We start from the raw sequence: 26,586 nt of genomic DNA, 5'->3' as shown, positions 1-26,586 counted from the left end.
GCCCCCGCCCCCACCCAGGCAAGCCCCCACCTCCACTCGGCCTAGTCTTGAAAGTGGCCTAGTCTGCAAAGCGGAGCCAAGATACTGTGGAGAGGGAAGCTTTCCTAGGTGCAGTACCAGTGTAGCCATCGCTAGAGGGTGCTGTGTTGCAATCTTTCCTGTACTCCCAGCATGCACTTTCGTATGATTTGTGAGTTCTGAAACACGGGGTTTGGGGTTTTTTACGTGGCCCAGGTGTGACATCTGTCTACGCAACCTGTATAGGAACCTCCACACAGTGGAATGGAACGTTGTGTCCAAATTTGAGCGGAATCGGTCAAGCAGTTTCTGAGAAAGGTGCTGTGTCACCTACATGCACCTTTGACATTTATATCTATCATTCATCTATCATCTATCTATCTATCTATCTATCTATCTATCTATCTATCTATCTATAGATTCGGCATTAATGAAAACATGGTAGAAAGGAAAGTGGATTTATCAGACATGACCTGGCCCTGGGACCAGGCGCACGCAAAAGGTAAGTAGGAAGGAACAGCTTGATTGATTACCTGTTCCCTGACAAGGGCCTCCAGATCCCTAAGCATGCAATGACTAATTTTGTCCTGCCAATATTACATGGAGGACAGATTAGCAGTCAGCACTGGGCATGAAATGGCACTGCAAGGCTCTTATTGGGTGGGTATGTGGAAACTTTGCTTCATTACTCCGTTCTATCTTCATTTGTGAACTGTCTTGAGAGGACTTCTTGCCCTGAAGTCTGTATAAAAAATGTAAATAATGGACTAAACTTTGTTAAAGGGGTAAAATAGTAGTGTTTGGACAGTGTGGTGGTCAATATGGGACGGACCCCAAGTACCATAGGAACCCCTATCAATGGCAGGCACCATAGACGTGCCCAGAACACTCCTTCCTCCCATTTCTCAACTGCTCCAAAGTAGTGTTTGCATGGCGCATGCACACTAAGCACAGCAAATATGTACATGTAGATACATAAACTACCATTATGCTGGTACATGTAAAAATATAAGCAAATAAAATAATGCATGGCATGGAGAAAATAGAGAAAAGATTTTCTCTCCCTTTTATAACACTAGAACTTGTGGACAGTTCTAGTTGAAGAATTCAGGATAGACAAAAGAATCTACAGTACTTATTCCCACAGTGCATTCCATTTCATTGGAGGCAGATGTGGCCAGCAGCTGGGATGGCTATCAAAAAGGATTAGGCAATTCATTGACGATATAGCTATCAATGGTCACTAAGCTCTTTCTCCATGGTTTTGAGGCAGTATGCTTTTGAATATCAGTTGCTGGAAACTGCAGGATGGGGAAATGCAGTTGCATTCAAGTTCTGCTTGCAAACTTCCCAAAGGCATCTGGTTGGCCAGTGTGAAAAAATATTAAACACACATGTATATGAACACACAAGGACAGAGACAGGGCGAATGCTGTATTCTAATTGCTCATGTTGGAAATGAAAGAATAGATTAGTCACACAATAAAGGCCTTAATTGCTTGCCAAAGCATTTAGGGGACATTACATCGATTTCTAACTGCTGCCAGAGAAATAAACTCCTGTATCATTAGATAACAAGAAAAGAAATGGGTTATTTCCTTTTTGAAAGCATCAAATTGCCTGATGTATTTGCTCAGTAGATTATTTTCTGTCATCTCAGTTAATTGAATTTTATCCATTGCTCTTAGAATTCTTCCCTTTCATAGAAGGTTAAAAAGTTCAGAGGAGCCACATTTTTGAACTTTGTCAATTTATCGCATAAACAAACTTGAGCTGCACAAAATGTGCTGGGTGGTGGTGAGATGGAGTAACAAAACTATGAAATAATTGCTTTTTAGTGTCTTGGTGAATCAGTGTTCAGATAATTGTTTGTAAACCATCACTCTGTAATGTGGCACCCAACTGAGATACTGTAACAAGTACATAAAAGACTTTTCACGGATATGGCTCCATCAATACTGGGAATGTTCCATAAAGATTCCTGATGTTCCATCACTTTTATTTTTATTTGGGGGGGCAGGTTTAAAACCCCACATTATATTGAAATTTCACTATAAGTTGATTTACAATAGAGTATTTACCTTGCCATGAAACACTGCCCTGGTGGAACTATTTTACAACGTTTGAACTTGTCTCCTTGATCCTTGCCCATCCTGGCTAGCCGCGAAGGGCTGGGCGATGGGCTTTGAGGGGTGGTGAATGCTTCTCTCTGTGAGGGAGCCTTCCTAGACCCGTTGAAAGAGGTGGTTATTAAACCGCTTCTTAAAAAACCATCTTTAGATGCTGCCAGTATGGCCAACTATCGCCCAGTCTCAAATCTTCCATTCTTGGGCAAGGTGATTGAGCGAGTGGTTGCTGAACAACTCCAGGCAAGCCTGGAAGAAGCGGACCATTTGGATCCCTTCCAGTCGGGATTCAGGCCTCATCATGGGACTGAAACTGCCTTGGTTGCACTGGTTGATTATCTCCAGCGGGCTAGGGACAAAGGTGAGAGCTGCTTCCTAGTTCTGCTGGATCTCTCAGCGGCTTTTGACACCATCGACCATAACATCCTTCTGGACTGTCTACAGGGGTTGGGAACTGGGGGCACTGTCATACAGTGGTTCCGCTCCTTCCTCCTGGGCTGTGTTCAAAAAGTGGTGGGGGGGGGAGGAGTGTTCAGACTCCTGGGCTCTCACTTGTGGGGTGCCTCAGGGTTCTGTCCTCTCCCCCATGCTTTTTAACATCTATATGCAGCCGCTGGGAGAGATCATCAGGGGGTTTGGGCTGGGTGTTCATCAGCATGCGGATGATGCCCAGCTCTACCTCTCTTTCAAATCAGAACCAGTGAAGGCAGTGAAAGTCCTGTGTGAGTGCCTGGAGGTGGTTGGAGGATGGAAGGCAGCTAACAGATTGAGGTTGAATCCTGACAAGACAGAAGTACTGTTTGTGGGGGACAGGAGGCGGGCAGGTGTGGAGGACTCCCTGGTCCTGAATGGGGTAACTGTACCCTTGAAGGACCAGGTGCATAGCCTGGGAGTCATTTTGGACTCACAGCTGTCCATGGAGGCGCAGGTCAATTCTGTGTCCAGGGCAGCTGTTTATCAGCTCCATCTGGTACGCAGGCTGAGACCCTACCTGCCTGCAGACTGTCTCGCCAGAGTGGTACATGCTCTAGTTATCTCTTGCTTGGACTACTGCAATGCGCTCTATTTGGGGCTACCTTTGAAGGTGACCCGGAAACTACAACTAATCCAGAATGCGGCAGCTAGACTGGTGACTGGGAGCAGCCACCAAGACCACATAACACCGGTCTTGAAAGACCTACATTGGCTCCCAGTACGTTTCCAAGCACAATTCAAAGTGTTGGTGCTGACCTTTAAAGCCCTAAATGGCCTCGGTCCAGTATGCCTGAAGGAGCGTCTCCACTTCCACCATTCTGCCCGGACACTGAGGTCCAGTGCTGATGGCCTTCTGGCGGTCCCCTTGCTGCGAGAAGCCAAATTACAGGTAACCAGGCAGAGGGCCTTCTCGGTAGTGGCACCTGCCCTGTGGAACGCCCTCCCACCAGATGTCAAAGAGAAAAACAACTTTCAGACTTTTAAAAGACATCTGAAGACAGCCCTGTTTAGGGAAGTTTTTAATGTTTAATAGATTATTGTATTTTAATATCCTTCTGGAAGCTGCCCAGAGTGGCTGGGGAAACCCTGCCAGATAGGTGGGGTATAAATAATAAACTATTATTATTATTATTATTATTATTATTATTATTATTATTACTGCTACCACCATGCAGTTTTAAAAAAGGTTTTTTAAAACACACACACACACACAAACACACAAACACACACACACTGTTTTGTGTAGTGCAATTATATTTTTAAAATGAACTCTTAAAATTTTAACCTGATGAATATTTTCTGAGAAAAATTTAACTAACACAGCAAACTCTTTTTCTCCCAAAATAATCCCACCATTAAAATAAAAAAGGGGTGGTGGTGTTTTTTGGATTTCAATCTTGGGTCCAAGAAATGCCCAATGAATCATATCCCCCCCCCCCAACACCATGGCACAGCTGACATTGACACTGAAATAACAGTGTGTCAGCTAGTCAATAAAAAGTCAAAGAAGGCTGGCAGATTAGTGGTTCTTATCTCTCTGAATCAGCTCATAGTGTAGACTGAACTGAAGGTCAACATCTAGTGACTCTTCTGCAGTAAACAACTGTCTAGAGACTATGGATTTTCTGCTATGTAAGCTGCAGTGTCCCTCATTGTTGGGTAACATAGCACCAATTTCAAAACTGTCAATGTGTATTATGGGGGGGGGGAACGACCTCCCATGTACAAAGCCCTACGTTTGTTGACATCTCTCCTCCTCAACTTTAGGTGGGGCTCACTCCTAACTGCTGTGTTCTTTCACTTTGCCACCAACCAGCTTTCCCAGCATGACTAGCGGGCTTAATGTAGACGAGGGTCAAAATGTTTGAGCAGTCCAGATGCCAATTCTCCAACCATGGATGGATGCTTCAGATGGAAAGGAGCCTACCATTTTCTGGGACAGAGTACATGGCCCTGGCAGCAGAGTACAGCCCCCAACTACAAGCACATGGAATGGCACTCTAACGAAGCACTACTAAATTGGTAAAGGCTGCATTTTAGATCAGGGGTGAGGGAGAAGCGAAATCAATCAAGTCCTTTCTTATCATGACTAGTGCTTCCCCCCCAAGAAAAATAGGTTCCAGAACTCACCATGATGTTGTTACAGCAAGTCGCCGCACAAAAAGGGGAAGCTCTGAACAGATGCCGGTTTGACAACAGCTGCGTTCACTGCCCATGGAGGTGCTAAAAACTATGGCAAGCTGTCTCCCTAGCTGCTTTAGGGTTGCCCCTGGTTCTGGTGCAGGTCAAATAAATGTGCCCCCGCCTCCCTCGCTCTCCTTGATTCAGGCAGATGGCTAGGGCCCTCGCGCAAACATGTGCATGGCTGGAAACATAAAGCCTGCTCCCACTACAAAGAAGACGGATAGAAGAAAAGGAAATAGGAATTGGTTCTGCCCTGTAGATTGACCAAGAGTGCTTAGGAGTAGGTGGAGTCATAGATCTAAAAAAAAGTGTAGACACACATGCTGGCCAGTTTCCGTTTTGACTTGAGATGTTCGTTTTGGGCTTCTCAGAAGTACGTAAAGGCGAGAAGCGGGCAGGGGGAGTGCCAGCCTGCAGCGGTGCCTACCTGAGAGGTCGTGGAACTGTGCTCCGGCTGAAAGAAGCAATGATTGTAGTTAACTTTCAAAACAGGAAATAAGGTAAATTGGCACAGTTCATCTCTCCCATAATAGCTGTAGTAATTTTATTTATACAGGATAGTGACCCCCTCCAATTTTTATTATTTTAAAGCAAAAGGATTTATGTCTTTTGTACGAATTCATAGTGCGTATGTTCACTTTATTGCTTATATAGGCACTCTGTGTATAGAACCAGTGAGCTAAGTGAGCCACAGATGTTGCTCCTGAAGTTTAACAATAATATATTATTAATTTATATACCACTTACTTGCCAAAATGGCTTCTAAGTAGTTTACTTGCATAAAACCAATTATCAAAATAATTAAAAATACACAATTAAACAATGTCATCAAAACATTAAAATAAACACCCATAATTAAAATGTTCAATAAACAAGCCCAATAAAACAGCATAACTTTTAAGACAGTTAAACAGCAATTAATACAATTTAAACAGGAGGTTCAAGGAGGAGATCAGGGGAAGGAATGCCAAAAGCAGGCAAAATGTCAAAACTGACAGGGCCTCTCATATTTCAGTGCAGAGAACATTCATACCTAAATGGTGACCGCAAAAGTTACCCAAACTTTGGCTTTTCCTATTAAGAGTAGAAATGGGGAATCAGAAGCACATGATGACACTCACGCAGCTGAGATCCTCACTTTCTGAATAAGCTCTCAGGCTCTTATTCTGTGGCCACACGCCTGCTGTTATAACAGAGATTACGAAGCTGGGAACAAGTTAATGTATTAAAGGAATTATGGATGAACAAATCCTTATTTCACCTAGATACCGGCTGAATTCTAATGATCTCAAGCTTAAACGGTCCATAAGTTCCATTAGCTGCACAACCAAAGGACTTACAAGTTTATTGATCCATGAAACAAACAATCTCACCTACTGTGCAAAGATAGATCTGCAGGTGTTATATGGACAGAGAAAGTCGGCACAGGGATGTTTCTCTATGCTTAGCAGGGTTTTTTTATATACAAGAGAACCTTAAAAATGTATTAAGCACATACAGAGAATCATGAAGATGCCAATAGTTATATATTATTTTGATAATGATGATGATTAGAATTTACACTGCCTTTCATTTCAAGATGAAATACCAAGGCAGTTCAGAAATGATTAAAAACTAACAGTAAAATAAAAAGAATAAAAAGTTATGAAAATGCAGCTATGTGTAATTAAAATATATAATAGACAAGTGCATTAAATAAAAGTTTAAACTACCAGTTGGAGTAGGTGACAGTCTTTCAACTCCAAGTGCTTTTGGAGTGTACTGATCATTTGAATTCATTCCAGTCCGGTTTCAGGTCTGGATTAGGGATGGAAGCAGCTTCGGTTGCCCTGATGGGTGACATGTTGGGGAATGGACAGAAGGAATGTCACCATATTGGTTCTCTTCAACACCTTCTGGCCTTGGTTTCCTTCTGGACAGCCCAGCTGTGTTGGGCCCAGGCGACCCAGGGACATGGGAGCTTGAATCCTTCCTGGATCAAAGGTAGACCCCAGAAAGTGGTGCTGGGGTACTTTTGTTCCAGCCCATGGCCTTCATTTTACAGTAGGTGTGGGGAGGCTTTGCTCCTCCAGATGCACATTTGTCAAGACAGTTATCCTGGAATTGGTGCTGCCTGGAAAAGCACAGGTAGTGATGGCCAGGAGTGCCTTTTACCAGCTCAGGCTTGTACACCAGTGTGAGCTGTCTAGAAAGGGTGGACCTTATCTCTGTTACCGTATTTTTCCATCTATAAGACACCCCCATGTATAAGACACCCCCTATTTTGGGGGAGTCAGATTTAAGAATATGTGGGAAGATGGCTCCGTGTATAAGACACCCCATAATTTTCGACATTATTTTTTAGGGGGGAAACCTAGTCTTATACATGGAAAAAATACAGTACCTGTGTAGTGATGACATCCAGGTTAGACTGTCAACTGGGACAAGATGCAGATGCCCAGTTATTGAATAGGGACAAAGTGGTTGGAACACAGTACTTGTACCAGTTGCCAGTGTGTTTATGGGCCTAATTTGGTGGTAATGATCTTTACAGCCCTAAAAAAATGTGGCCATCTTATCTGAAGGACCACCAGGTTATCTGAAAGACCACCTTCACTCTTAAGGTTAGCTGAAGTTTCTGAATTGCCTTTAAAGGCAGCCCCATGTGCAGTACATTGCAGTAGTCTAGGCTGGATGTTCTAGGCTTGCTGTGTTTCTGAGCTTCCCATGGACACCTGACTGACCGCGGTTGGAACAGAACACTGTACATATTGGTCTTACCCAGCAGGGCTCAAAACAGCAGCCATGTTTTGAGTTGAACATGTTTTGAGTTCAAAAGATCAGGAATATTGGCTCTTATCCTGCTCCCACTTGGTGGGGAAAGGCTCTTTATTCATTTATTCCTTCACCCCTTCTCTCCTCTGAACAGCAGCAGAGGTTTTGGCACAGTCCATTATGCCTCCTCAGTCACTCACTCCAAATACAAATAGCTCTATAACCCATTTCTCCACATTCTAAAGAGCAATAGAGCTTATGACAGAATTCTCCCCTTCCACATTTTGGCTGCCCACTCTGATGCATGGATTTAAAAAAAGATTAAGAAATAATGAACTAAGAGATGGGTCAGTGGGATCAGCCACCTAAGGTGCACAGTGGGAGAATTCTGACAGAGCCTGTGTTCACACTGGTGGAGCAAGCGACCTACAGTATTTATGTCATGGAGTGAGCAACTAAGATGCATAGAAGGAAAAACTCTTGCTATTCTTACTGGAGAGGAGAGAGTTAAAGAGGCTTTGCCTATGTCGGAGTGTGCACAGGAGAAAGCAGTGCAGGAAAGCTGGTGGGCATTGAGGTGACCATGCTGCAGCCTCCTGGGGGTCAGATGAGGCCGTAGGCTACCAGTTGCACATCCTAGCTGTTGAGCATCTCCTGAATGGACTGTAATGCAGTTTAACTGACCACATCTTAAAGAATGTGCATTGCAATTTATTAACCAGGCCAGTATGTGTGTGCATGTGCACACTCCATCTTGGTTTCTCATTACTCTGGAGAAGAGCACCACTCAATAATGAAAGCTGATTGCCTTTACCACCAAACGATTACCCAAATAATCAGCTTGTGACTTCAGTGCTGCTTGATTTTAAACACTCTCGAAAACCAGCTCCATTTTCTGCTTTAGTGAATAACAATTCTCCACACTGGCATATTAGAATAAATAAGCTCCAACTGTACTGCACTATTATAAAAGTTTCCAACTATTATAAAATAGTTTCTATAAGATCAGTTTTTCTTATAGCTGGTCAAGTGGAATAATTCCTGAAGGCAATTGTTTGTGGCAGAAGAAGTGTGCTCAGCTTTCTGCCTTATGTTTCCCAATCAGAACATTTCCAATTTAACAAAAGCAATTTGGGAGCCTTTGTTGTTAAATGATTAGGAGGCACTGACGTATACAAAGACCAAATAAGAAACCAGAATTGCCAGCTTATGGAAGAGGATAGGAGAGAAAGTTAGAAAGCAAATGAAATGGAAAAATATGCAAAACAGTAGCAAAGCCCCTTGCACAGGTGATTGACAGCTGCCAAAATCCCTTGTACATCTTTCCCCAAAGACCCAACAACCGGCGAGTTCATGGATAGGCAACCTAAGGGGGCTAGATGTGGCCCAATCGATTTTCAATCCAGCCCGCAGATGGTCCGGGAAGCAGCATGTTTTTTACATGAGTAGAATGTGTCCTTTTCTTTAAAATGAATGTCTGGGTTATTTGTGGGGCATAGGAATTCGTTGTTGTTGTTTTTTCAAAATATAGTCCGGCCCCCCACAAGGTCTGAGGGACAGTGGACTGGCCCCCTGCTGAAAAAGTTTGCTGACCCCTGAGCTAGTTGTTGGGTACTTGGGAACTGCTGTGAAAGGCACCTTGTTGGCCATGTGCTTGGTGCTCAGGAAGAGCTGAGCATAGGGCAGCTGGTTTACAAATGACTGGCAAAGGGGGGGGGAGATAGGGATGTGGCCCTCCAGGCCAAAAATCTTCCACACCCTCAGGATAAAGAGTTGCCCCCTCTTCTAGCACCCATAATCCTTACACTGGCTCACCACAGAGGTGAATGACATGAGAGTTCACCTGACTTATTTTGGGTTTGTAACTGCAACTTCCATTCTGAAGGAAATCAGCCCTGAGTGCTCACTGGAAGGACAGATTGTGAAGCTGAGGCTCCAATACTTTGGCCACCTCATGAGAAGAGAAGAGTCCCTGGAAAAGACCCTGATGTTGGGAAAGATTGAGGAGACACGACAACAGTGGCAAACCATGGCATACAAGAGGCTGGGGGGGCACAGGATTTTGGTGTTGCACAGGGCACCGCTGAAACTTTAAAGCCCAAAGTAGGTGGTGTTGTGTAGCAGTTGGAAAATGTGGTAAGTGAAAGGATTAAGCACTTTCTTCCAGAGCACAATTTCTTTGCTTCAAAATGTACTCTTCCAGTACCATTTTGCAACACAGAAGAAAGATGAGAGTTAAGACGGTAAGCTCCATTCTGCCACTTGCTGTTCTGTGTTAGTCCTCATGTAAGCAGCACCTCTCCAGGGTTTCCAGAAGGATCATACCCATCCCTATTGTTATAAGAATTCCAATTGTTATAAGAATTCTAAGGTCTCAAATATAAATTAAATGCTCATAAATATACAAGGCAAACACATACATAAGTACATGGATAGGCAAAGTAAACATCCTCGGTCCAGTATACCTGAAGGAGCGTCTCCACCCCCATCGTTCTACCCGGACACTGAGGTCCAGCGCCAAGGGCCTCCTGGCGGTTCCCTCGTTGCGAGAAACCAAGTTGCAGGGAACCAGGCAGAGGGCCTTCTCGGTAGTGGCGCCTGCCCTGTGGAATGCCCTTCCATCAGATGTCAAAGAGATATAGAACTACCTGACATTTAGAAAACATCTGAAGGCAGCCCTGTTTAGGGAAACTTTTAATGTGTGACATTTTTAATGTGTGCATTGGCTCCCAGTACATTTCCAAGCACAATTCAAAGTGTTAGTGCTGATTTTTAAGCCCTAAATGGTCTCGGCCCAGTATACCTGAAGGAGCATCTCCACCCCCATCGTTCTGCCCGGACACTGAGGTCCAGCTCCAAGGGCCTTCTGGTGGTTCCCTCATTGCAAGAAGCCAAGTTACAGGGAACCAGTCAGAGGGCCTTCTCAGTAGTGGCGCCTGCCCTGTGAAACGCCCTCCCATCAGATGTCAAAGAGATATACAACTACCTGACATTTAGAAGACATCTGAAGACAGCCCTGTTTAGGGAAGCTTTTAATGTTTAATAAATTATTGTATTTTAATACTTCTGTTGGAAGCCGCCCAGAGTGGTTGGGGAAACGCAGCCAGATGCAGGGCATAAATAATAAATAAATAATAATAATAATAATAATAATAATAAATAAATAAATAATTAATTAATTAATTAATTAATTAATAATAAATTATTATTATTATTATTATTACTACTACTACTAAGGCCCGGGAGCTGGATCCGGGCCAATCACCTTCTAAATCTGGCCCATGGACGGTCTGAGAATCAGAGTGTTTTTACATGAGTAGAATGTGTCCTTTTATTTAAAATGCATCTCTGGGTTATTTGTGGGGCATAGGAATTCATTCATTCCCCCCCCAAAAAAATAGTCTGCCCCCCCAAGGTCTGAGGGACAGTGGACCAGCCCCCTGCTGAAAAGGTTTGCTGACCCCTGCATAAGTATATAAACCACGTGTCTGAAATAGTACAGGAGAGCAATCCTGAAGCCATTTTGACTCTCCCAATGACCTCAAATTTTCCTCTAACTAGATAGATAGATCTATCTATCTATCTAGTTTATTTTATTTTATTTTATACATACATACCGTACACACATACATACCCCGTCCATCTGGCTGGGTTTCCACAGCCACTCTGGGCGGCTTGCAACAAAATATTAAAAATACAATAAAACACCAGACATTGAAAATTTCCCTAAACATTGTCTTTTACTTCCAAATCCTGTCTTTAAGGTGCATTTGTGTATGAATAGGGTGAGCCTGATGTGGGAGTGATTCTGGGGTTGATGTCGGCAAGCCGCATCAAGCCTGGCAGGAGAGCTGTCAAATGTAAAAGGTTATCGCGTGCAATGCTGGCAAGCCACATTGTACGTCGGTATAAGCATACACGCATCTATAGGTTAGGTCATTGGGACAGAGCAGGTCACCATAGGACTGGGCAGAGGTGGGGAGAACAGGATGGAACTGGTTTGGGCAAGTTATAACAAGGGAAGCAGGTCCAAGCCAGAGAGGTTGAACCCAGGTCAGGGAGGAAAACAATGGAATGGGGAGGAGATTCTGGGAGGCTAGCAGCAGTCACAAGATTGAGGGGAGGGGGATGTGTAAAGAGTGCACATGTGACAAGGAGGTGTTTGAGGGATACGTGAGGATCAGGCACTTCCCTTATGGAGGGAAAACTGGGTGTTGGCAGGATGTGACACAGGGGGAAGTTCCACCTTTTCTGGGATGTCCTGGCTGTCATTGGAGGAAGACTGCACTGGTTGTTAATGATTTACTTGGTTACAAAATCTCAATAAAAGGGGGCTCCTGCTTTTGCTCTGGGTCACCCCCGGAATTTACTACCTTTGTGTTGCGTCTGTTTGCCACCTCAACATTGGTGGTGACCCCGACGTGATCGCCCTATTCATAAGAGACTGAGATAGTCTGGATCCTCAGCGCAGCGCGCTCAACGTGAGTATGGGACAACAGGAATCAGCTCAGCGACTGCAGCACGCGGAAGAGTTGAAGGGGCTTATAGAAGCCTCTGGTCAGGTAGTGCATAGTGTGGAATCACTAGTGGAATTATTGGAGGATATAGAGAGCTATTGCCCATCCTACCCGGAAGCGGGCTCTTTAAATCTGCGGGATTGGGAGAGAATAGGGATGGTGTTGTTGACCTCCCCCCCGTGCGTCCATAGCGACTGTGTTGTTGTGGCAAAGGTGTAGAGACGCGATAGCAAAGGTAGGGATTGCATTGGGATCTAACGGAAAGAGATCAGTAACCAGCAATCAGGGACCATCCCTGCCCGATTCTCGGCTCCAAGGGGAGAAGGTTAAAACTTCTCCAGTTTCAGCCCCTAAGGCAAAAACAGCTACAGTAGCTGCTAATGCAGAAACAGCAGGGGTTCAGGATGTTAATTCCTTGGGCTCTCCATTGGCCCCTGAAAAGCCGATGGTGAGCGCAGTGTGTAAAGGATTTCAGATGGAAAGAGATAAGGGAGCGTTGTCTAGCGAAGTGTTAGAAGCGGGAATGCAAGCTTTCCCTGTAACTCAGGTTGTTAATGCCCAGGGACAAGCTCAGTACAATTGGTCTTCTTTGTCGTATCAGATTATGAGGGAACTAAGAAAGAGTCTGAAAGAGACAGGGTTACGCTCCACTTTTACATTGGGGTTGCATGAAAGTGTCAGTAATTCTTATGACTTGATACCCCAGGACTGGAAGGAACAGCAGAAAGGAACTTTGGCAGGACTTCCTGCCTTCCTCCTCGCTGCTTACTTAAATGTCCCGCGTGCCTCAAACTGTGTTGCCAGCTCCTGTGCTGTAGAGCATGCTGGAGACTGGGTGATTTTGAGTGAGCTGAAAAGGGCTCTCTTTGCGAAGGCCAACAGCATTAAGCTCACAATGCCTGAGCAAATGTTTCCTTTTAATCCAGGAAGGTGAGAAGCTTTGATCTGCATTCCTTTCCTTGAGGTAGTTTAAATGGTTAATAGATATCTGGCTGTGTCTTTTCAAATTGCTTAAGGCTCTCTTTAAAAAACAGAGGAGCCTGCCTATTGTCATTTTGCAGTTTTTCAGTCTGCTAAAAGTAGCCAGTTCAGACTGAAAAACTAAAATATCTGCAGCGGATTGTTTCTGAAGAAAATACCTTTTTCTCCTCACTAATGTGAATGAAGGATTATGTTTTCTCTCCCCATGCCAGCTTTATTGTCTTTTCTGAAGGGTTCAGTGCAAATCATTCTGCTTGCTTGTTGGTTGTACTGTACTACAAATTCTTTCCCCTCCTTTTCTAATGCATGGTTGCCCTATACCCACTTAGGTATTAATAGGTTTAGATTTGGTTAAAGAATGGGGATTGCTGGAAAACTCACTGTTTACATTTGTTTTCAAGTGCCACCCAATTCATTGCCAGTAGCCCAATTCCAGAGGATTTCACTGCTTGCATTAAATGAGTCTCCAATTGTAGAATTGGTAGTTGATTTCCCACTTATAGGTGTGAACATGGAAATCTTACCTCTTCCTCTGTGTAGTCTAGTTAAACCTGATTTCTATTTCTGTGTAAGAAATTTACTTCTGATTACTCCTTATAGAATTTTTCCTTTTCAGGTTCTGATTAAAATTCATTTTCAGTAGGAATTCCAGTAATACTGCATTTGTTAGATGAATGTTTTTCCCCTCCAAGATTTATTTCTTTATTTTAGCACTGGGTGAGCTTTTATCATATCTGGAGATGTGTTTAAATCCTCTTCTCTGTGTGTGAGAGTTGGCTCATTGTTTTCCTTTCGCAGGTTTGCCCTCTGCACATGCTCAAGCGAGTACCAGTTAACTGTGATTTTTCTCTGAAGGAAGTTCCAGGAACAAGCTTGTTTGATTAATAATATTTCTTACCTACAGGAGTCATTGTCTCAGGATGTTTATTTCTTTTTGATTGTACGATTTTTCTTTTATCAGCTATCACACACCTAACTATTTTATGTTTCCTTGTTTCTAAGATGGTTGGATTTTTCTTAGCTACAGCAGGTTCTAGGCCTTTACATGAACATTCTTAATTCAGTTGTAGTTTGGGATTAAATTGGTGCAGATAGTGGATTTTCTGTGTTGGCTTGACAGTATTCATTTCTTCCTTATTGGCTGAAGTATATAGATGCATCTTAGCCAAACAGTTTCTAAGGTATTTTTCAGTTCATTTCTGTAGGGTATGTGAATGCATAACAACCTATTAACATTTTTCTTCAACTTAGCACTTTTTGCATACTTTATTTTAATTGTATACTCTCATCATTTTGAAAGGCATGGGACCTCTGCTTTGATTTCTCTTTTGTGTACTTTCTAGGGATTCGTCCTGCAATAGTGCTTGGGTTTTCTTTTTCTCTTAAAGGTTAGATTCTTGGACTTTCCTATGATCTTCCAGGCCTCAAATTCTATTGAAGATTAAACAGCACTGTTTAACTTTTCTACAGAGAGTGCATGTACCATTCCAACGATGGTTTTCTCGTTTCTCTGACCTACATCAGTCCATTCAAAAGCATGGATGCTCTTCATTTGAATATCTTTTGTACTTTATTGCTTATTTCTTTGGTTCTGCTTTTAGGAATTTGCTCAACAGAGAGTTTGATATTCTGCAGCCAGGAGAACCTGTAATTGGAGTCTTTCAGCATTTAAGAATACTTATATTTTTCATTGCCGCTTTCCAGACTTCCCTCTGCTTTTTATGTTTATAGAGGCAGGAATTCACTAGTCCAAACTGTATCTCAACATCTTAGCATAAGGTTCTGTGGGGACTGCAAAACACAGGAGCATTGCAGGATTACATGCTATTGTTGCTATGCACAGTCTCAGGGCTTTGTCTCTTAGAGTAAGTCTCTTGCCAAACACAAACAAAAAAGGAGGAATACCTATGGGTCTTCGGTATTATTTGGGTCTTCAGTATTATTTACATTAAATCACATTTCACATTAAATTTAAATTATTTTGAATATTTAAAAACACATGGGGGAGGGGTTTCGCAGCTGTGTTTGATTCCGCAGGAAAAGCGATTTGGGTCCCTGCGAGGTGTGTCAAGCCCTGGAAAGATGGCGTGGCGACGAGGCCTGAATCCACCGCTGTCCAGCCTTCAGGATCCGGTTCCGGACTTGGCGTCACTCCAGATTCAGGATGTGCACAGGGATCGGGACCGCATCACCAGCCGACGTGGGGGACAATTAAAGCGCTGTCCTCGCAAGCTGTCATTCTGCTCCAGGCACATGGCATGGACCTTACGCCAGACAATCTTTTGCTCGCTGCCTTTTCCTGTCTTGCTGCAAACTCCGAGAGACTGCGCACTAGCAATGATCCGCGTTCGCAATAAGGACAGTGAGAACTCTGATTAAAAGTTTGCATAAGAAGTCTTCCTTCCGTTGAAGGATACAGTTAATTTCGTTTCAACGTTTGAAAAGGATTTTATGCTATTGAGCCCTCGCAAGTTGAGAGACTGAACTTTCTTGCAGCTGCTACATTTAAGAGACTGTTACAGTATTCTATTTAAGTTACTTGTAATCTTTTCTACGATAGGAAGGTTGGATACAATGTTATTTATGTTTTATACTAAGGTTTACATGTTGCAAGGTGTGGAATGTTTACTGCTAAGAGGTTTTGGTTTTGACAGCCCATGCCCATAAAAGCGGCAACTGTTTAATTCTTTGGAAAGGTGGATGCAGTATGCACAAGCACACACTCACCCCATTAGTCCCAGTTGTACATTTTAATAAAACTAAGAAAGGGGAGATGTGGGAGTGATTCTGGGGTTGATGTCGGCAAGCCGCATCAAGCCTGGCAGGAGAGCTGTCAAATGTAAAAGGTTATCGCGTGCAATGCTGGCAAGCCACATTGTACGTCGGTATAAGCATACACGCATCTATAGGTTAGGTCATTGGGACAGAGCAGGTCACCATAGGACTGGGCAGAGGTGGGGAGAACAGGATGGAACTGGTTTGGGCAAGTTATAACAAGGGAAGCAGGTCCAAGCCAGAGAGGTTGAACCCAGGTCAGGGAGGAAAACAATGGAATGGGGAGGAGATTCTGGGAGGCTAGCAGCAGTCACAAGATTGAGGGGAGGGGGATGTGTAAAGAGTGCACATGTGACAAGGAGGTGTTTGAGGGATATGTGAGGATCAGGCACTTCCCTTATGGAGGGAAAACTGGGTGTTGGCAGGATGTGACACAGGGGGAAGTTCCACCTTTTCTGGGATGTCCTGGCTGTCATTGGAGGAAGACTGCACTGGTTGTTAATGATTTACTTGGTTACAAAATCTCAATAAAAGGGGGCTCCTGCTTTTGCTCTGGGTCACCCCCGGAATTTACTACCTTTGTGTTGCGTCTGTTTGCCACCTCAACAGCCTGTGACCTGGATTCAGGAACTAAACTATTAACCATCACAAAAGAATGGCCAGACTGCCCAGCTAATGCAACTGGTGACCATTATCAGGCATCCTGGCAAACAGGATTTCTGCTGTAGACCACCTCCTTCTGTGATGTATGTATGATGTTTCGGGGGGTGGTGGTCTTGGGTTACAGGGTGGGCAATTTCAAATGTCTATATAAGGGCTTGCACACCATTGTTCAGGGGTCTCTCCTCCCTCCTGTATGTGGTGAGTGGGGACCGTGTTGCAACAGTTAATAAAGATCAGGCTTACTAGCTGCTTTGCTTTTCAATATACTCTGGTTGGCCTCTGTTATTTTCTCCTACCGATAGGGGACCCACTTAAGGACTCTATACGGGTTCTTGGATACCCCACCAGGGGAAAGGAGCAGGGTTTTTTTCCTTATAACACTACCTAGAGACAACCTGGATGTGAACTTGGGACCTTTTGCATGCAGACCATGTTCTACAGTGAGCAGCATCCCTTCCCCCAAATCTTTGTTCTTTCCCTGCCTTTGGGAAGATATTGCAATGTCTTAAATTTTCTGCTAGGGTCCCACACACATTCATTAACCTTCTTCAGGATTCAGCCCGCTGCACCAGCATGTCTAGAAGTTAAATCTCTGGGTGAATGCACCTTGGCTCTAATGCACATACAAATAAGTATATGAGGGTTAGTTTCTAAATTGTACTCTAAATTGTTCCATGTAACTTATACGTTTATGGAACCCCTTAAAAAGATGCGGGACCTAGGACTAGAATAAAATTTGGGAATGTGGGATGTAATCCACTGAGAGCAGTCAAGCACAACATTCCTTGTTTTTCTAGAGTGGACGTGCAAGGGAGTGTTTGGTCCAGCCAGTCGAAACTTCCTGTTCCTCCTGGCCTGGAGCATCTTTCCTTGCATGTGACTAGTGGGTGGGCGTGACCTTTCCAGACCTGGTAAAAGGACAAGGCATGCTGCCACTCTTTCTCTTTTCCACCTTTCTTTCGTCCTGTGAACTGCTGCACTGCTAGCCTGCAGTCACTAGGTAAATCTCCCTTATGGGGTAAACCTGTTTGTATATGTTTGAAACTTTAAGCCTTAAGCCTGCCTTCAGGGATAACGCTGTGCTCTGCCTGATCATGAGTAAACTTTCTTTTTGTTACTTATGATTCTGTGGTGTCTTTATTCCTTTAGGAGGGATTCAAGGGGTCTTACCAGGAAAATATTACAACACATTTCAATCTGGACAAGCCAGATTGAATTGCATATTGTCTTAAGAAACTCACACGACTTTGCAACTAGTTTTCTGCTGTGTAAAGGGGAATGCACTCTGTAAAGAAACTTGCTAACCCAAGTTAGGAAGGATATTAATAAACAATATATCTTCTCCTGCCACCCTGAATATTCCCACAGGGGATCTGTTTTCCAGATTTCATAGGGAAAACTCCTTAAAATTATTACACAGATGGTATAACAACTTTTGCATATGTCATCACCTAATTGTTGGAGGGGTTGCAATACACTTGGTACATATTATCAATTATGGTGGGGATGTTGGTGCAATTTTTTTAATTTTAATTTTGACAGAAAGGATAAATATTACTAAAGAAACTATTATTTGTTGTCCAAAATCAATGTTACTGAATATATTGTAAATATATTGTCAAAAGAAGTGGGTTGTATATGATCTTGGCAGCATGAATAGAAATTGCAACTGAGTGGAAGATAGCCCCAAATCTTACACTGGATGCTTGGTACTGTTCACTCTGGAATATAACTTTATTGGAGAAAACCATGCATAATTTGAGATTTTGGCAAGGACTAGAACCTCTAGGCACATTTTATATGATTTGGCAATTCCTTTATACAACCAAACCATCATTTTGAAGACTACCCTCGTCACAAGCCTGGCAAATCTGGAAGTATACTTGATGATCTGACAATGTTGACAGTCTTTACTTGGAACTCAGGTGCAACTACTCGTTCCAGGTTCCTATTTTATAGTTTTGTTTTCATCTTTTTTTGTCTGTTGTTATAATTGTTATCTCTGTTTTATGTACCAGAGGAGGAATGACCACTGGGAGGAGTGCAGATAGAAGAAACACCAGGTGCACCTGGAGCAGCAAAGATGGACACCTTCTTCTGCCCCACCTGTAATAAAACATGTCTCCACAGCCACAGCAGGCGCTGTAACTTTCCAACAGTTTTACTTTATCCCCAAAGGCATACTCTTCCATTGTCTCCTGAAACAGACTGATGCCAACAAGAAATTTATATACATTATAAAATGATATAATAATACAAATAAGTATACGCACAGAGAGATTAAAAACTTGTGTATCATTCTCCTTTCACTCCCTCTGTAACTATGGGTGGTATTCATTGAGTAAACCCAGTGAAGTTAATAAGCACGACCAACCATTAATTCCAGTGGGTCAGCTCTGAGTAGAACATCTTTCCAGACACTAATGTTTATGAAGAGCTTAAGAGTTGTAACTGTTCTTTAATGTGTAACTCTTATTTAAGAAAATAAAAAAAATTCCTTCCAGTAGCACCTTAGAGACCAACTAAGTTTGTCATTGGTATGAGCTTTTGTGTGCATGCACACTTCTTCAGAATAAAAGTAACTAGTTCCAGGGTGGGATCTTAAAACATTCCATTTGACATTCTGAAGCTAAAAGGGCGGTCAGTTTATTAGCACAACTTGGTTTAGAAGTCACTGCAGGACAAACTATTGCAGAGGATATGAATACAGAATATAGCAGCCAGAAAAGAGTATTAATGTCTAGTGGGATGGGAGAGCTCAGGCAGTGATCCTGGGTTTCAGAATAAATGTATTATAAAACACAAAAGAATGTCTCTCTGTGAAATGTCAGAGGGTATGCATTAAGAGCTACTTACTCTAAGCACTTTTCTGAAGATTGATCTGGGATAAGCAGCCTACACCCCTGCCATAAGGGGTGGTACCTTCCAAAGCTGGCATAGCACAATGCTAAGAGCATAAGCTGGAAAGTGCCCAGTTCAAATCTCACTTCAGCAACCAACTTGCAAGAGCTGCACTGATACACACTTATTTGGGAGTAAGTCTCAATGAACTTGAGCTGCAGGTTTCCCTAGGCAAGTCACTGTCTATTCATCTCTACATCACACAACATAGGGAGAATAGCAACATAGACATTGGTAAAGATTCCTGAGATAGTATATATGGCATGCTTTGAGATGTAAGGAAGTATTATTTGGCCTGAAGATTTCCAGTTCTGTGGTCCATGTGTACATCAGTGATCACAGACTTATCCTTGTAGAATTCTGCATATCATACTTTTGAGAAAGTAAATACACTTGTATGGACCCATATCATTGCCAGATTTCAAGTCCACCAAGCTGTGGTTTAAAAGCATGATAGCAGGGTCAGTAACTGATTACACCACAAGTTGTAACAACAAAGAAATACCATAGAGTACAAAATTTGTCCTAACTGAGCCACATGTCTGAGCTTATTACAAGAGCAGCTACCTTTCATAATAAAACATCAGCAGGTCTGGATACCATCAGCATGACCCAGGGAGATATACTGTTGATGAAAGCAAATGGCATTATTGCCTGCAAAAAGCCTGCAAAATTAGTACCTTGTAATAAGCTGCTCAGAATTGCAGGTGGGCAGAGGACTGTAGCATTCATGACCAGGTTGCAGGCTTCCTGCAGAAATCAGGGTGGCTGCTGTGAGAACAGGATGCTGGACTAGATGGGCCATTGGCCTGATCCAGCAGGCTTGCCTTTTTTCTTTTTCTTTTTACCAAGTAAAGAAGAATGGAGTTCCAGTTGATACTAGCATTTAAAAGATCATCTCTAAGTTGTACCAAAATAGACTCCCAACAAATCCCACACACGTTCGTCAGTTTTCCCCAAGATAAAATAAATACTATACAAACTTTCATATTGGGTATTACAGAGTCATCTTGCTAAAGCTTCTGCTATGGAGTGAAATCTAAAAGGCTCTTCTCTGAACACAGTACTTCCAGTATGAGGTCAGTAATACCGGTAGAAGATGACTATCCCACTTCTTTTTCCAAGTACCAAAACGAACAGGTACAAAAAACAAAGAATGATATAGTTTCAGATATTCTTGAAGCAAAACATATCACACTGCCACTCATACAAGAATATTTGCTAAATCTCTTGAAATGTACAGACATTTTGCATTCAGTACATTTGATCTATTAAGATATTCAGTTGGGAAACCCAGCCAGACGGGTGGGGTATAAAGAATAAATTATTATTATTATACTAGCTGGCCTGGCCACACGTTGCTGTGGGGTTTTGTGTTAAATGGACCCTTTTCTGTTAAATTGACCTTCAGAGTCTCCCTTCAGAGTCCCTTCACCTGCCCTGTCCCAACCCTTACTCCCCTATTGTAAGTTTCAAAAATAAGACTCCCCCACCCATGCGTGTTCCTGAAAATGTCCCCCCCCCACTGCTTTGGCTGACTCAGGGTCCTACCTCCCCCCCCCATGGCTATGTGTTTCCCCCCTCCCTTTGTTGCGCCTCATCTGTGTTAACCACACTCTCCCGTTCTTGTGCCTCATCCCTGTGATTCCCCCACCCTGTGAAAGGCCCATAATCTGTTTGTTTTTGCCTGTGGCCTACTGGGCAATGTTATGGCCTACTCAGTTTTCCCTGTCCTAACCCCCCCCCCACTGCTTTGGCTGACTCAGGGTCCTCCCCCGCCCCATGGCTATGTGTTTCTCCCCTCTCTTTGTTGTGCCTCATCCCTGTGTTGTCGTCCCCCGTTGTGAAAAGCCCTATTCTGTTTGTTTTTGCCTGTGGCCTACTGAATGGTGTGGTCTACTCAGTTTCGCCTGCTTGGCAATGCTGTAGACTATTGAAAAAGCTGGGCCTTGTTGCTGCAAAAGGACTGTTTTCAGTTGGTTGCTGTGGAATTTTGTGATGTCATCTGGCAGCGCAGCTTTGGAGCCGGCAGGGTGCGATCTGCCTTTCTATTGGATGCTGATGGAGTTTTCAGAGCTTCTGGTGGTGACGTCTAATTTGGGCGCCACTTTTTTGTGTTTAATCATTATTTTAGGTGTGAAAGGTGTGGTTTTTGGGAATTTTTAAAATGCCAGATCCCTCCCTGATGGGCATGGAACAATGTGGCCAAATTTGTTACATTACGGTTCAGCAGTTACAGAGAAAGGCAACCTCCATGCACACAATGCCTACATACATACACACACACACACACACACATATATATATATATATATATAGAGAGAGAGAGAGAGAGAGAGAGAGAGAGAGAGAGAGAGAGAGAGAGTTCCCATCCTTTCCCCTCTAAAACTTCTGTGCTATTAATTGGTTATGGGGCAAAATGTACAAGGATAAATCCTTGTGCCCATTGACTCTAGTGGCGCGGTGCGCCAGGGTGCCTGGGTGCTCAGGGGACGCTCAGGGGGCGCTGAGGGGCGCCCCAGCAAGTGGGGGAGCTGCGCAGCGGCCTCCCTTTTCCCTCCTCCTGTGCACCTGCCAGCCGCGCCGCTCAGGGGAGAGCAGGGAGGTAAGCGATCGGAGCAGGGGCACTAGGACCCTGTTCCACTCTGCAGTGCCAGGGTCATCCCTCACCCTGGCGCTGCGTTTCATTGGTAGAGGTGACGCCACATGGCAGCAGCTCTACCAATGAAACGCAGCACCAGGCAATACCTGGATAAGCATGGAATGCAAAAGATTCCGACAGACAAGAGATCCCTACTCAATTATAAAGTTACAAAACAAGAAGTGGAAGAAGCCATGAATCAATTAAAAATCGGCAAGGCACCAGGACCAGATGGTTTGACAGCAAAATATTACAAGACTTTAAAGGACTGGTTAATCGAACCATTGGTGGATATGTGTAATAAGATTCTTGGAGGGGACAAAGCACCCGAGACCTGGAAAGAAGCATATGTAACTCTGATACCAAAACCTGATATAGATAGAGCACAGATGAAGAATTACTGCCTAATCTCACTTTTGGTTTTGTTTTTTTAAAAAATTTATTAAAAGTTTTAAAAATTTATTAACAATTTATTAAATCAGACCTCACCTGGAGTACTGTGTCCAGTTCTGGGCACCACAGTTCAAGAAGGATACTGACAAGCTGGAACATGTCCAGAGGAGGGCAACCAAAATGGTCAAAGGCCTGGAAACAATGCCTTATGAGGAACAGCTTAGGGAGCTGGGTATGTTTAGCCTGGAGAAGAGAAGGTTAAGGGGTGATATGATAGCCATGTTTAAATATATAAAAGGATGTCATATAGAAGAGGGTGAAAGGTTGTTTTCTGCTGCTCCAGAGAAGCGGACACGGAGCAATGGATTCAAGCTACAAGAAAGAAGATTCCACCTAAACATTAGGAAGAACTTCCTGACAGTAAGAGCTGTCCGACAGTGGAATTTGCTACCAAGGAGTGTGGTGGAGTCTCCTTCTTTGGAGGTCTTTAAGCAGAGGCTTGACAGGCATATGTCAAGAATGCTTTGATGGTGTTTCCTGCTTGGCAGGGAGTTGGACTGGATGGCCCTTGTGGTCTCTTCCAACTCTATGATTTTATGATTCTAAGATTCTAAGTCATATAAGTCTGTAAAAACCACCTGTAAAAACAACCACACCACACTCTCTATGAAATTTCAAAGAGACTAGCTTCAATTCAGCACCCCAGAAAAACAGTAAAGTAAATACAATTAACAAAAAAAATAAGAGTTACAGTACTGATTTTTGAGCTTAAAAGAATGAATGAAAGAACCCATTGGATACATACAGGGAATCTATTCATAGACCAACTTCTTTTGCAGCACAGAAAGAATGAACTGTGGCAAAAACTACTTTAACACAGGTGCATTTTAAATCAAACCATTGTTAGAATTATTTTCTATTTATTTATTTTTCTAGATGAATATGCATTATTCTCAAAGTTCTCATCTGCGAGTTTAGGAATACACACTTCTCTTATCCCTTCAATAAAGGAAACAAGAAAAGGAACAGGCCAGCCAAAGATTCATGTGAACCACCGACTGCAGCAGAAACTTCATTTCCTTATGTCTCCCTCTCTCTTTCTCCCTTTCATTGCTTATTTGTTTTAAAAAGAGCTGTTTTGATGAATTCCTCAAGACCATCCTCAAGCAGTCTGGCTTTTCACAATTAAATTGTGAGCTAGAATTGTTTTTAAGCTAGAAGCAGTAGCCTGACACATAGAAATTTAAGCAGGTGAATCTTTTCTGAGCATACAGATAAATGGATGGGGGAAATCCATCTGCTTAATTTCAGTATGCCACACAGCTGCTAAAGGCATAGTGAAGGCCACAATAATACCCCTTTAGTTGTTTCCCCCACCCACCCCATTTCCATTTTTTTTTTTAAAAAAAAACCTATCCATCCCTTTTGTACTTTTCTCCCTTCCCTAGGGAGCAAAATATTAATAATGAAAGGTACAGATGCAAAGGCAGAATAAAGACTGTCAACTCCATTTCAAAATTAATTTATTTGGGAGGTTTCTATCTTACTCTTCAGCCTGAAGACATTCTGAGTGGCTAACATAATTTAAGAATAACAGAGCATCAGTTAGATTAATACAATAAAAACAGAAGAGCTTCAGAAACATGTCTGTTGCATTTCAGAGAGAAACAGCAACCGAGCCACCTAAAAAGGTTATCATCTGGTCCTGAAAAGACAAGGGATCTGGTGCCAGGCAAGCTCTTTAAGGTGAGCTTTTCAAAGCTTGGGTGCCACAACTGAAAAGACCTCTGGCTATCATCACAATCCACCTCATCATTATCCCCATGGCAAGGGGAATGTCTTCTTTTGATGATCTGAGCATGTGGGCAGGAACCTGTGGTGGAAGTCTCAACCATGACACATCCTGATCCCCAAACCAAACCATTTACCATATGTTAAAACCAGCACTCTGAATTATGCCTGAAACTGAGGAGAGGGCAATTATTTTAAGACTGATAGGATTTGTTTTATGAGCTCAGTCCTGCTGTATTTTGTACTAGCTGAAGTTTCTGAGTAGTCTTCAAAGGCAGCCCAGCATCTGCTATATGTTTTGGAAAGTGATTTGTCTGTCTGCCTGTCCATCTGTTCTCTATACCGTGGGTTTGGCTGCCTCTAAAGGTATCATCGCTAAGTGGCAAGAGGGTTCCCAAGGTGGGGGCGGTGGTTTTTGTCAACACTGGGCTGCCATTTTGAATCAAGGTGGCAGACAGAAACATGACTTTGGTGTGACTTCCCCTGATTTTGGATGTGGCAGGTCCAATCTGTGGTAATTTGGATTTCTCTGAAGATAGTGTTGCCCATTTGGCAGGACAGGTCCATCCATCGCCAATTTAGATATTGTCACCCAGCTCTGTATGCAGGTTACCAAGGGGAAAACAGTAATCTCCATTAATGTTTGGATGCCAGCCAGTGTGTTGAATCAAGATGGCAGAACAAACAAGATGGTCCAAACTGCACCAAATTGGATGGTTCTTAAGGGGTTGTTGCCCAGTTTGGGAAAATAGTTCCAACTTGTGCCAGTTTGGATGTATCTTGAGATATTGTCTCACGGGTTCCCAAAGTAGGGCAGTATTCATCTACATACATTTGGTCGCTTGGTGCCTTGTTGAATTAAGATGGCAGACCAAATGAACCCTAATATTAGCTCCTGCAAAAACAAAATTGATTCAGGGATGGGTCAGGTGTTCCCCAGGTCAGAATCCAAGTTTGGTTTGTGTGTGTGCATGCAGCCCTGCAACTCACACATTGCACTATCCAATTAAAAAATCACTATATGTTTTGCTTTCCTCAAATTCCTGGGCAGCCGCAGGACACTTCCCACTAGTATAACATATTGCAAAGATCAAAAAGGGTTGTTGTTGTTTTTCTCATGCATGGATAACTGTGACTGCTCTGTCTCTGTCCAGGAAGGGTGGTTGTCAGCTGGTGGAATATACTCTGTGTTATGGAGGCTACTTGGGCACCCAGTGATAAAACAGGATCCATCAGTTTCCCAGTTATTTAGGGTTAGCTGCTCTGCAGAAAACCTACAACAGTAGCTCCATCTTGTCAGGGTTGAGCTTGTTTATTGGCTCTCATTACTGATCCCTAACATAATAAATATAAATATAGTTTATACAGGCAATGACTGATTCAACCATGCCTGAATGACATGCAGTCGCACATGCATGCATGGGATCGAACCTGGAAGTAGCCCCAAAACATTGTGAAGACATCCTGAAAAGGGATGGAAGGGGGGAAATAGGTGCTGGGAGGGGTGGAGCGGGCTCATGGTGGATGCATGCTCCAACAGTGCACACAGAATCCAGAATGAAACTATAGCTGTTATCATATAGACTTGAACTAAACTGTTTGTTATTATTTTCTTCAAGCAACATTTTGCTTTGTTTATTTTTAGTATCTTTTTATTCTTAATAAACTTCCTAAAATTTGGCTGTTGGGATCTTGGGTGCTTTTCCGCCAGATGCAAAGGATATTGTCACGGTGGCCGGAGAAGGCTACTTCAGAGTAACGACTCTACACAGCTCTGCATTTTGTCTTTTATTGGTGCTGAGTATTTACAGTGCTAATGGCAGTGCTATTTACAAAGACACATCTGTTCAGCTTGAATCAGAACCTCCAAGTGGCTTTTGGCGCGTCTTGCGCCAGCATAACAACTTGGGGAGACCCATCCTCTTCCCCCGACGCTTTCTGCGAAGTTCCGGAGTTGGGGGGACTGGCCTGCCCCCCTTCCTTCCCCCTTCCTGTCCCACCTGGGACGATGGCTCTTCTACCCTGCCAGAGCCTTGGACACCACTTCCTGTTTCCCCACTTGAGCTGGAGCTTTCCCTCTTTTCAGCCTCGCTCGGGGCTGGGCTGGAACTCAGGAGGGGAGGGGCTTCGCGATATCCCTTGCCCCTCACAGATATTTTGTCCTCACACAAAATTTGACAGAGCAAGGGGTTTGACAGAGCAAGGCAAGCTATCTTGGTTTTGAGGGGGGGGGGTAAGTTGGATGCAGCCTCTGCTTCCCCTGCTAAGAATATTATTATGAGTTGGGGGGGGCAGTATGCAGAGACTTTCCTAACCCCTGGATCCAGCAGGTGTTAAAATATAAGCCAGGCTAGTTTCCTGTTGAGGT

This window comes from Zootoca vivipara, chromosome 8, assembly GCF_963506605.1.
Source record: "Zootoca vivipara chromosome 8, rZooViv1.1, whole genome shotgun sequence".
In the NCBI taxonomy this organism is placed as follows: domain Eukaryota; kingdom Metazoa; phylum Chordata; class Lepidosauria; order Squamata; family Lacertidae; genus Zootoca; species Zootoca vivipara.
This window is presented reverse-complemented; position numbering follows the sequence as displayed.